Below are 12766 nucleotides of genomic sequence, written 5' to 3'. Positions count from 1 at the left end.
GGATTTCAGAGGGCCAGCAAAAGGTTGGTTGCACATGCAAGGCAATCACTTAGTGACTCATTCACCTATGCCAGTTGATGACAGCAACATCAAGAGATGAGATGACTAGTTTGTGTGAATGAGCCACTGTCATGCCGTCATGTCATAACACGTGATGATGCTTTTGGACGCCAGTCAGAGGCAGGTCATGTCCTGATGTACAGGAACAACCTCCAGCTGACAACTTGCCCCACTGTGATGTTATCAGGTAGCACTGGTCCTTGTGTCGTTTTGGAGTCTGGTGCAGCAAGTTTCCATATTCTCAGAAAGAGGGCCAAGGCATACATGACACGAGACACAAGTTGGGGACCCTCCAGCTCACAGTCCGACTTTCACCAGGGGACTCACCTTAAAACCCACTCTGCCTCTCAGTGCAGCCCAGAGCTCTGTGAGTGGAGGAGAAAGGGCCTGCATTCCTGCACCTTATTCTCTAGCAGAAACAGCTGTGGGGGACCATGTGACTGAGGACATAAGGAGCCTGAGGAAGAGGCAAATGCCATCCCACAACCACCCTGTGGCCGTTTCCACTCGGGAAAATGATGTGGGAGTGAAGGCAGACGCCCTTTCCCCCAGCTGAAGGGATGGTTTTTAATGTGAGTCCCCTGATGAATATGCAGCTAGGATAGTTGGACCTCCATCTGGTGCCCCCTGGAAGTCCGGTTCTAGGGGTTTCTGTTCATTTATTGTTACATGACCTCCAGTTCTCTGTGCATATATCCAACTACCCAATGAGAAATCAAGAGAAATACATGTAAAACCAGCCCTAAAGAGCCCTATTTATATGTGTCTGAGTGACATGCTATCAAGTTGCCTTCAGACTTACGGCAACCCCATGAATTAACTACCTCTAAAACATCTTATCATTGAAAGCCTTTTTCAGGTCTTGCAAACGGAAGGCTGTGGCTTCCTTTAATCCGTCTCATGTTGGGTCTTCCACTTTTCTTACTGCCTTCAGCTTTAGATAGCATGATGCCTTCTCCAGTGAGTCTTGTTTTGTCATACGTGTCTCCCTACATATATGTAAATTCATGAGAGAAAGAAAATGGATGTTTTTATAAGGCTGCTTTTTGCAGTGTCTAGACTGTGTGTAATTAAGGCAGATGTTTCTGTAGTTGTTTTTTCCAAAATCAGTTTTCATGCTTTTGTTTAATATTGGTTACTTCTGATTAGATCTTCCTTTATCTTGTCCAAACTAGGAGTGCCACCTTTATTTCTAGCAGGACTCCTGTGCTGTTAATAATGTGGCACCGAATGGTTAACTTGCTAAGTATCTGCCTGAAAAAAAGATGGCAGCTGTATCATGATATCTATAGAAAGGATAGTTAACAAAATTCGACCCTCTACTTGTGGTTATCGGAAATGTGTCTGGAAGCTGCAACTAGTGTAGAATTTGGCTAGACTGCTGGTTGGGGCCAACTATTGGGATTGATCCCAGTGTTACAGCAATTACACTGGCTACCAATCTGCTCCAGAGCACAATTCAAGGTGTTGGTTTTGGCCTACATGGCTTGGAACCTGTGCATCTGAGGGACTGTCTTCTCCCATGTGTTCCTGACTGAGAAGATCCCAGGGAGAGGCCCTCCTGACTGTTCCATCAGCTAAAGGAACTCACCTGGTGGATACATGAGAGAGGGCCTTTTTGGTGGCAGTCGCAAGATTATGGAACAGCATCCTCAGGGTAGCTGGAGACATTTTAATTTAGGACTGCTTTTAATTAACTTTGTTTTTATGTTTACTGGCAGTTCTAACCTGTGTTGTTTTTCAACTTTGTTTTTAATCTGTGATTGTTTTGATTTATTTTGTAAGCTGCCTTGAGTTCTTGCATAGTAGAAAGGCAGCTAACAAATGTTTTAAATAAATAGATTGATGCAATTGACAATTCAGTTAAACGTGTTCACTCTAATTTTCTGCGTAAGATCATGGGGGTTCCTGTGTGTGTTCCATATGCTGCCTTATGCTTAGAGTGCGGTCAGAAACTATTGACCACCAAGGCATGGTTTCACACTATCAAATATTGGTTGAGACTCCATTTTAATTCTGATCCCCCTAGTTATACGTATCATTTATTATCTGCATTTGCCAACTGTAGTTGGTCAGCCTGTATTGAAGCTAAAATAAGTTCCTTGAACTTATCTATAGAATCTTTATCCCTGATATCTGAGTCTGAGGCCTTCTCAAAAAAATAAAATCCGGTCTTTTGGGATTAGAGTTATAAATTCTTTATAGTTCTGCTAATAGAACATGTTCTCCCCTAAACTTGGGGATTGTCCTTAATGTAAGTCTCCCAGCAGTATACCTTTACCAACTCCTGGCTCCCAATTTACATAGAGCCTTTTCTCTGGCTAGATTTAATGTTCTTCCTTTAGCCTTTTTATCTGGTAGATTTCATGGGATTCCTTATTATAGCAGGTGTTGTCCTTGTTTGATGGACTGTGTTGAAACTGTTTTACATGTTCTTCTCCAGCGCTCTTTTTATTTGGCGCCACACTGGGATCTTCTCCATCCTATATTAGCCCAACTTTCAGAGTTTTCTGATGATTTTAAGGTTCAGTTTCTGCTTGACTACCCAGATGGGGAAATAACTGAAATAGCAGCAAAGTTTCTCTACAGTGCCATGGCTATACGCCCTGACAAGTAATATTCTATACTGATTTTGCTGTACTGCTGCCCTGATCCTATTTGTAATTTTAATCTCATTCTTTATGGACTCAATTCTGTATTTAAAGTCTTATATTTTTATATATGCCAAATTAGGCTTGCTTGAGAAATAAATAAATAAACCCCCTCTCGAGCAACTCTACCAAGGTGTAGGGAAAGATTTGGCTATGGTTTTAATCTATAAAGGAAAAAGAAAGAATACAAAGCTGTAGGAAATAGAAGTATTTAACAGTTTAATATTCCACCTCTCTTTTCTTTTTTGATTGTAATATGTAAATATTTGTCTGTAATGGTTATGAGTAGAAATGGACATGAACCGGAAAAAAACGGAACCATGTGGTTCGTGGTTCATCAAATTTCATGAACCATGAACCTGCCCTTGGTTCGCGAACCGGTTCATTTAGTTCGTGAAAACGTCTCATCCAGGTCAGAAAATCATCGCTTCCAGGCCAGCAGAAGTTCACTTCCGGGTCAGCAGAAGGTCTACAGGAAGTCCATCCCCTGTTGCCTAGGAAACTGATTGACTGACACCAGGCTGTCTGCAGTGATGAACCAAAAAACAAACCAAACGAACCATCCCAAAGTTCATGGCGGTTCGTCAGAAATGCGGTTCATGGCGGTTCGTCAGAAATGACAAACTGCTAGTTCGCAAACCACAAACCGGCCTGGTTTGTGCTTAATTTTGGTTCGTTTTTTGGTTTGTGCCCATCTCTAGTTATGATGAGCTGAGCATATTATCTAAGTGTGTAGTCCCTATGAGATAACTCATGGATGGGTCAGTTTGTACAGTAAAATACAGATCCAGCCTGTGATCCACTGTCCAGATGACAGAATGGCTTTTGGCATCCTGAATGTATTGCTGACAATCAGAGATTGCTTTCTGGGTTGTTATATTTTAAAGATGAGGAAGTGCTCTGAAAATGAATATCAATGACAAAACTGAAAACTTATTAGGAGAATGATATGATCAGGCTCTAGAAGTAGAATTGACAAGTCTGTCTTAGCTATGCTGTCATACTTTTTGAGTTAGATTTCATTTAGTTGTGGGTATTACCGGAGGGCATCTGTCTATCCGGCTATTCAGCCACTACTTTTCCAGCCCATTAAGAGAGAGAGATGCAAGTCTATTATTATTTATTTAGGTATTTATAACCAGCTTTTCTCCCCAATGGGAGCCCAAAGTGGCTTACAGCATTGATCTCTCTTTCTCCAATTTTATCCTCACAGTACCAGCCCTGTGAGGTAGATTAGGCTGAGAACGAGTAAGTGGCCCAAAATCCCCTGTAGCAGAGTGGGGATTCAAACCTGAATCTCCCAGATACTCATCCAGCACTCTAACTCTACACCCTGCTGGCTGCTCTTGTGCTTATACAGGGTAAAAAGGCATGTGTGAACCTGAAACTTGCTCCTCTCTTCTACCAGGCTGAGAAGGCTGGATAGATTTCTTCAAAACAGAGTTGAAGATAATATAATGTATGTGTACGCTTGTCCGATTATTGCATTTGTTTACAGGTCTTGTAGTACTTCATAAAGCCTAAAAAATCTGTTTGATTAAACATTATATGAAGCAAAGAAAAGTATCTATACACCCTGAGCAATTAGTCCTGAGTTTTAGCACCCTCAGCTCTTTTAAAAACTGCTGCCTACGTCCAACCGAAAACTGTTCTGGATGATTTGCAGTTTTCTCCATCTTGCATAGAACAGTGTATCTACACAAAGGCTAAACGTAACCATGAAAACTAGAATTTTCTTGATTGTTTTCTGGCTTTTTAATGAACCCATGAACCATACATAAGTCTTAGGGACCATCCCACAGTTTAGTCACCCTTACTTTTGAACCCATGGCCATTTTTAAAGCTTAATACAAGAAGTAATGTTAAAAGAACTCAGATTATAAACACTAAAGTCTTCCAGCCAAATGTGTTGTATAGATCTCATGGGTTTGCCAGTGTCTTGAGTTCATGTTTCAAAAAATGTTTTAACTGGAGAAAAGTTCCCATTTTTGTAAATATCTCTCTGAGGCTTACAGAGAATTCTGTGTGAAGCCAGCCTTAATTGGGGGCTTCTTTTGTATTCATATTGGTTGTTTTGAGAAGGTTTGAGGCTTAAAGTGGACAAATAGCTGAGCTGTAGTCTATCTTACTTTTATGTGAGTAAATTTATTATCATTGTTTCTTGTCCTGTATTGCTCTGTTGTTAACCTACTGACCCAAAGTAACGGCAAAACAAAAGTTGAAATAAAGCCTTGTCATTAATTCTGCATTGCTCTTTTTGATGTGGCCTGCCATGTGCCTGTCATATGATCTGCTAGTATCATGTTATACAGAGATGCTTGCTTTAAAAAAATCATTGTTGATCTTTGATAGACTTTACAAACTATATAAAAAGCTATAGGACTTTCTTGAATTTCCATCAGCAATGAGTGCATAAAACCTCAAAGAACCTGCTGTGTAAATGCCCTATTTTTTCTGAATTGTGTAAACTGTTCACAAAGCAGCCAACTTCCTGCCAGCCACAACTGGCCTTTCGTAAACTGCCATTAAAGTTTATTGTATAAATAGAATAGCATCTGTCTATATTATGCTAAAGTGTTTATACTTACTTGGATATTTATACTCTGCTTTTCTTTCCAATGGGGACCCAAAGTGATTTACAGCATTGTTCTCTCCACCTCCATTTCATCCTCGCAACGATAAACCTGTTTGATGAGTTAGGCTGAGAGAAAGTAGCCCAGGTTACCCTGAAAGCTTCCATGGCAGAGTAGGAGTTCAAACCTGAGTCTCCCAGATCCCAGTCCTGCACTCTTAACCACTGCATCACACTGGGGATATCTCTGGGTGTTGCTTTGTCCATTTGTGCTTGCATACATGCATCTATCCATTAAGATGATGGAATATCTGCTTTGACATGTTCCCCGAGATTTTCTGGGGGGCTACTTGGTCAGTGCGCTACTTACTACCTTTAGGTACAAGGCTGCCTCAGTCTTGGAAGTAGGGTATTCTTGGTGGTAGTGACATATTGTAGCCCCCCCCCCGCCCCGAGGCCCAGCTAGCTCACGCCCTTTTAATCTGTAGCAAATCAGTAAATTATATTCTCATTTATTTCCAGAGGTTTATGAAGCAATGTGAGAAAACAATTCAAACTGTTCATTTTGTTGTTTGTATGTCTATGTATTGGTTTTCTTGCTATTTAATTGTTATTTCTTAGGTAGATAGTAACCTGCCTGTGATTCACCCAATCAGAGAAAAGCAGGATGGAAACTGAATGAATAATAAGTAGCATCATTATTACTTAAAATATTGGAAGTGTTTAAATAAGAAGAGTAATTCATTAACCAAGATGTTGAAAGTGTTTATGACATCTTCACATGAATCATGAGTCCAAACCCAATAAACATGTTGTAGTTGGCCTCATTGCACCAAAATAATGGAGGAGCAGTGTGAGCTCTTCCCATCTACCATACAGACAGCCTATAGTGTAATCAGGGGCCTTCACTACTAGAGAGTGCCTGAGAGTTTGGATGCTCAGTTTGTGTGATCTGATGTATTGTTTGTTCAACACTAGCATGGTTGAACGTCTTCTTTGTTACGATGGGTTTTGTGGAAGTCATTTCTGCATTTACCAGAAACAAATCACTTCCCTGTTATTTGATGAAACCATTCAAAAAATTCTGCTGGCTGGCAACATTTGTTAGCAACAGGCGAGTCCCCTGTGAAGGCAATAGACTACTAGTTTGGTTGCTCATTGCTGAAGTCCAGAGGATGAAATGAGGAGTAAATGGCAGCGAAAGACTGAAAGATCCTTAGATACTGTATAGAGCTGTGGTTGAATTCTGGCTATGAACCCCACACAAGTCACAGATTCTGGCATAATGTTCCAGTGCTAAATGTCACATTTTAAGCTGTCATTGAGAGAAAAGCTCTTTAAGCTATTACGACTCTGGTTTTCGTTCAGCTTTGTTTACCTTTATCTGCAAGCTAATAATTGTGCGGACTTTATTACCTAGCATACAAAAGCATTTGGTTTGGTTTCAATAGCTCTGAATAAATTCCATCTGGGGCAGTCTTTTAAGTGACTGAGTTACAGTTCTGTGTTTTATTATCCAAAGGCTCAGCTCTAGAGCTTGGGGGTCTCAGACACTAGTAAGACAAATTTGTTGCTCTTATCAATGAGTTTTGCTCTTCCCAGGATGTCCTTGGGTTACGCTTTCAGGAAAATGTTGTGGAATAGATCAGGTTAAGGGGAAATGGGTTTTGTAAGACTAAGATTTCTATTTTTACTTGACAGCAAAGAGCTGGATGACTTGCCGATTACCAAGTTTCATTTATATTGTGTGTGTGTGTGTGTGTGTGTGTGTGTGTGTGTGTGTGTGTGTGTGTGTGTGTGTGTGTGTGTGTGTGTGTGTGTGTGTGTGTGTGTGTGAGAGAGAGAGAGAGAGAGAGAGAGAGAGAGAGAGAGAGTCCCATCTCATCAGAAGGTTCAGGATAGCTTGCCACAATAAATTATACAATAAGCACAATATGCTTGTATTTTTTACGAATCTGGCAGCCACTTAACTAAAATTCAGGAACATGTTGCCTCTGTTCTGCAGTATTGCTGTTCTACAGTTTTTGTCCTCATTTGTGCAAAATGTCCTACATTAAGTCCAATAACTTACATAGTCCAATACCGGCAACTCTCACTGGTCTCCCCAATCTAGAGTCTTTTTACAACCCCTGGTATATGCAAGATGCTTTCAGCTGGAGATGCCTGCGATCTGCATGTGAAGCAAGATTGTGCCACTGAGCTACGGCTTCTTCTTTTGCTCTGTAGTCACTCTTTCTGAGCTGTGTTCCAAGCTTAGCTACGTTTTCTCTGTAGTCATTCCTATTGATTTTAGCGAGATGTCCTTGCAAGTAAGTGTGTTTAGGATTGCAAGTGGATCTCCTCTACATGGTAGTTTCATGAAGGGAGAGAGAAAGGTCGTGTGAATCCACCCCTCAATTAACTTACTCTATAATGACTATTGAAGCAGAGATTTGAGATCTACTTTGGCAACTGTCTGCAAGATGTATGGCGCTGACTGCTATACACTGAATGTGGCCAAGAAGGGGATCTTCTTAATTTCCATGCTTGGTTTCTTTGTCCAGCTCTTGATACTTTCTAGCAACCACAAAGCCCAAGCAGACCAAACTATGCATATCTCTATCGTTCTGAATCCAAGAAGATTCCATGTCGAAGGATAAGAAAACTCTGGGCTGCATTCTGACCATTGGTAGTTTAAATAGCCAGTGTGTTAACATTAGCGGCTGAGTGTGGAACTTTTACTAGCGTAATTTAAACCAGAACCAATCGTTTTCTCTCTCCCACTTCTGGCTCCCCAAGTCCAAGTTATTCATTGGTCACAGTGGCAGATCCAATTGTCTTTTCCCACGGTGGTGATTTTCTGTAAGTGAGGCTTGCCCCTGGCAATATATTAAAAAGCACTGGTGTGTTTGTTAAAGAACTGTTAGGTTCAAAAGGATGCAGCCTAGTCCTTTCCATGCTTACTCAGAAGTTAACCCAACTGCATTCAGTAGAACTTATTCCTAGATCTGCGTGCATAAGATTGTGTCATTACAGTGTTCCATTGGCCCTTTTATATTCTTGGACAGCCTGGTGTGTATCTGCTATTAAGGAGGAAGAATTAAACATCCTTTTCTTCTCATATGTTCTGTTTGGGCTATTCCTTCATTTGTTATACAGAATAACTTGCCTTGACATTGATTTCCTTTCATACATGGCCTCCCTCACCCTTCTGATTTAGAGCGATATAAGCTATTCATGTATATTGTTTGTATTGACCTATCTGAAATACACGGCTGGATATAGCAGGAGACCTTTTTTTCAAAGCCTCCTAGATCAAAACTTTGTTCCATGTTTTTTTTTGAGGAGGGGATATAAAATGTAGATACCAAAAACTATTATTGAAATAGCTTTTGTCTGGCATCAAAACCAACACATTGGAATACATACTTCAAATGAGAATCTCTGTAAATTCCAGATAACAAAACTAAAGCAAACCTTCCCTTCATGATATTGTCTATTGTGAGAAGAGGGCTGGTTAAATAAAGAGTTTACTGCATAGTCCAATAGAGGGAATTCTATGCATTGTGGATGACAGCCACTGAGCTTTTAAAAATGCCTTGTCAAGAAGTGGCACTCAAACTGTACGCCAACACAATTTTACTACATGAAGAATATCACTATATCTGATCGTAAACTGGATGGCACCTGTATAGGTAATGAAAGGGGCCACCCACAGACAAGGTAGTGTGCCCTACATACTCAGGGGACACTGCCCAGCTATGCAGAAAAATATGACTTTATAAATTAGCCAAAAGCCTGATGAGAAAAAAATGTTCCAGAAGGGAAGCTGAGCATTAAAAGGGTGAGGAGAAATTGGCCTGTTCAGTCACCTGAGAGGTCCTAGTTTCCTGCACAGTTCCTTGTCACAATAGACTAATTTCCTATTGTTTAGGTAACAAAAACTGCACCCACTCTACTTACTTTTGTGGGGGGAAATCTTCCCTGGTATGCAGAGTAATGTAAATCATCCACATACTCCCACCCCAAGAAAACTCAGTCTATGAGAACTGAATATGTTCCAGGACCATGGAGGGTAGTGAGCAACTAACAGTCAGTTGAAGGGGAAGGGGGAGGATGAAATCAACCCTCTAAACCAGGGGTGGGCACATTGCGGCCCGCGGGCCACATGCGGCCCGCTACAGAGTTTTTTGTGGCCCACCAAGACAGTCAGAAAAAATTAAATGTGCTTGCAGCTATAGATGATATGAAATTAGCACAATAAATAAATTGAATAAAACTACCACTATTTTATTTAATTTATATTTATTGATTTTTATGATACAATTTATACCTTTTCTGAAATGCAAAGTTAATTAATGAATGCAATCATTTTAAAAGATGCGGCCCTCCGCTAACCTCCGCTCCCACAAAGTGGCCCCCGAGCCAAAACAATTGCCCACCCCTGCTCTAAACAGAATCCTGGAGGGGGAAATTTTGAAGGGTGGGATTTCTTAACCCCCCCCCCCCCACATACACTATGATTCCCTTGTGGACCCCATTTTTTAAAAAAATAATATTAGCCCAGCGAAGGCAAAATAAATGCAATAGAACCATGCAAAAAGAGCCTGTCTGGCCTAGTTCAGCAAGATACTAGAATCATAGAATCATAGAGTTGGAAGGGGCCATACAGACCATCTAGTCCAACCCCCTGCCCAGTGCAGGATCAGCCTAAAGCATCTCTGACAAGTATTCATCATACTAAAAACTCCCATGTCAAATTGTTGAGCAGCTACCATTGGAGGCCTGTGTTCAGGTCCCTGTTCTCAGAGGAATAGTTTGGTAGCTTTGTACCTTGGGCATAGCAATGATCAAGCACAATAAACTAAAGATTATTTTACCCACCCCAGTGGTGGAATTGTCATCTGAGAGCCTCAATAATATCCATTTTGGTTCAGAACTCTTAAACTAAGGTAGGGAATGAAGCTCCTTCCCTCATCTCAGACTAGCCTCATCTTCCCACTCAGACTAGCCTGGAAGATGGCCTCCTACCTTGACACAGCTGATCTGGCCACCTTGATTACACCATGGCAACGTCGAGATTAGACTACTGTAATGCACTCTACATAGATCTCCCCTTAAAGTCAACTTGGAGACTTCAGATGGTTCAGAACTACACAGCTCAACTGATGTCAGGAGCTAGGTGGAGCATGGATGTTACTCCCATTCTCTGTAGTCACTCCGTTGGCTACCCATCAGTTACTGTGCTCACTTCAAGTTTTTGGCTATCACTTACAAAGCCCTTCATGGCCTTGGACCCTCATACCTGCAGGGCCACCTCTCTCCCTGTAATGGCGCCACCTTGTGGAATGCCTGAAGAGGTCAGGAAAGCTCCCACTCTCTTAGTTTTCCACATACTATACAAAACTGAATTATTCAGGTGGGCTTTTTTACGGGGAGCCAGTTTGGTGTAGTGGTTAAGAGCGCGGGACTGTAATCTGGAGAACCGGGTTTGATTCCTCACTCCTCCACTTGAAGCCATCTGGGTGACCTTGGGGCAGTCACAGCTTCTCAGAGCTCTCTCAGCCCTACCCATTTCACAGGGTATTTGTTGCAGGGATAATAATAGCATACTTTGTAAACTGCTCTGAATGGGTGTTAAGCCATCCTGAAGGGCAGTATATAAATCAAATGTTGTTGTTGTTGTTGTTGTTACTACTACTACTACTACTCATGTAATAGGGCTGTGCTGTGAGAAATGGCTCAGAGAGATGCTTTGGTAAAGGGGCAAGGTCTAGACTATACTACTGGGTACTGTCTGTTGATGTAGATATGTTCCTGCTGGGTAGTTTCTGCATCATTTAATATGTCATGTCAAATTACTTATGCTTTGCTTCAGCAATGTTTCATTATGTTAGTTTTCAAATTATATACCCTATTGTATTGTTTATTGAAAGACTCAGCCAATAATTGTATTGACTTACACGAGCCTCTGTTAGAAAGGCAGTGTATAAATAACATATAAATACATAAATCTCCTGTCCTACCCCTGTTCTTTCCTTCATAGCAGCACTGTGATGCAGTTCACCTTACATAAGTGTCTAAGAGTAGTGATTCCAGGCATATCAATTGTTTCTTGTTCCCAGTTTAGTTTCAAGAAGTGTAGGATTTTCTCCTTCCTTCCTCCACTATCAATTGCCCCCAAACAAATCCCCTGAGCCTTTTCTGTTCTATTCCCCTCCACTTTCCCAGTGGCACTTCCAGAGGAAAGAAGCAGTCCTGCTCTAAATGTATAAAGTGGGAAGGAGGAAAGGAAATTCTCCCCCCTTCCATTGTTGTTCTCGCCCAGTTGGGTCAAAGACAATGGTGAAGCAGAGAATCCCGCCTCTTCTCTCCAGTAGGATTGTTGACAACTGGCAGACGTTGGAGAAGGTGGGGACTTGGGGATTGTGGGGATTGTCCCCAGCACAATGACATCACTTCCAGCACAACCTAGAAGTGACATCACCATGCCAGGGGTGATGCTGTAGCATTCACCATAAACTGTATGATTTAATCATAAAGTTTTGGGTGAATGCTAAAGCATTACCTGATGTGATGATATCACTTTGGGGTCACACCATAAGCCATGTCATCATACCAGGAATGCCAATCGTGCCCCTGGTGTCACCTGAACAGTTCTTCCTGCTGCCCAGCTGAGCAGCAGTGGGCAACAGGAGCTGGGGGGTGGAAGATCTCCTGCCCCCAATGGGAAGCTGGCAACCCTACTCTCAAGCCACCCTTGAGCTTTTTCCCCCATATGTTCCTGCTTGCAACTTGCTGGCTTGTATAGCAGATTCCTGAACTAAGCGGGGGGGGGGGGCAGAGTCATTAAGAGCCTTGCTCAGATCTTGCAAACTGGAGGCCATGTCTTCCTTTATTGAGTCCAACCATCTCATTTTGGGTCTTCCTCTTTTCCCAGTGCCTTCCATCTTTCCTATTATTACGATCTTTTCCAGTGGTCTTCTCATGATGTAACCAGTGTGGAATAGCCTCAGTTTAGCTTCTAGGGAGAAAGCAGACAACATAAAGCCATGTAGATCATTTTAAATATCCGGGAATTCATTTTAATGAGTGTCTTAATTGGAGAACACACCTGGAGGTCATTGAGCTTATAGACTCATGAGCTGTTCAGTAGACCTTGAGGATCTGATTTTTTTTTTTAATCCAAAGGGGACCAATTAGTGGTGGAGCCCACCCTTAAAATACATATGGAAAGGGAAAGCAGTTGCCCAAATGTGTTTTGGATTCAAGTTTGGGGGTATGGGTAATATTGCCCTGTGAAATATCTTACAAAATTTTTAACCAGTGGCTTTTCTCCTAACACTACACTCAACAAAGTCTGAGTCCTTCTAATGGAAGGGGCTTTTCTGCCAGAGGAGCAGCCACTTACTTCAGAGGTTCCCTTAGGTTGGAGGAAGAAATATCTTAAGAGCAGACAGCCATTTTTTGCTTCGAACTGAGGCTTCATAAGTAAATCTTTATG

At 41.6% G+C, this 12766-nt stretch overlaps 1 protein-coding gene across 2 annotated transcripts in view; it reads left to right on the top strand.

Moving 5' to 3' along the window:
- The window catches only part of ARID5B (AT-rich interaction domain 5B), a 258476-nt gene that overhangs the window by 186028 nt on the left and 59682 nt on the right, over positions 1–12766 (top strand). The gene's annotated exons all lie outside the window — the stretch shown is intronic.

The sequence above is a fragment of the Eublepharis macularius genome, chromosome 6, assembly GCF_028583425.1.
Source record: "Eublepharis macularius isolate TG4126 chromosome 6, MPM_Emac_v1.0, whole genome shotgun sequence".
NCBI classification, from domain to species: domain Eukaryota; kingdom Metazoa; phylum Chordata; class Lepidosauria; order Squamata; family Eublepharidae; genus Eublepharis; species Eublepharis macularius.
The sequence above is the reverse complement of the archived record's forward strand: the minus strand, read 5'-3'. Positions and strand labels throughout refer to the sequence as shown.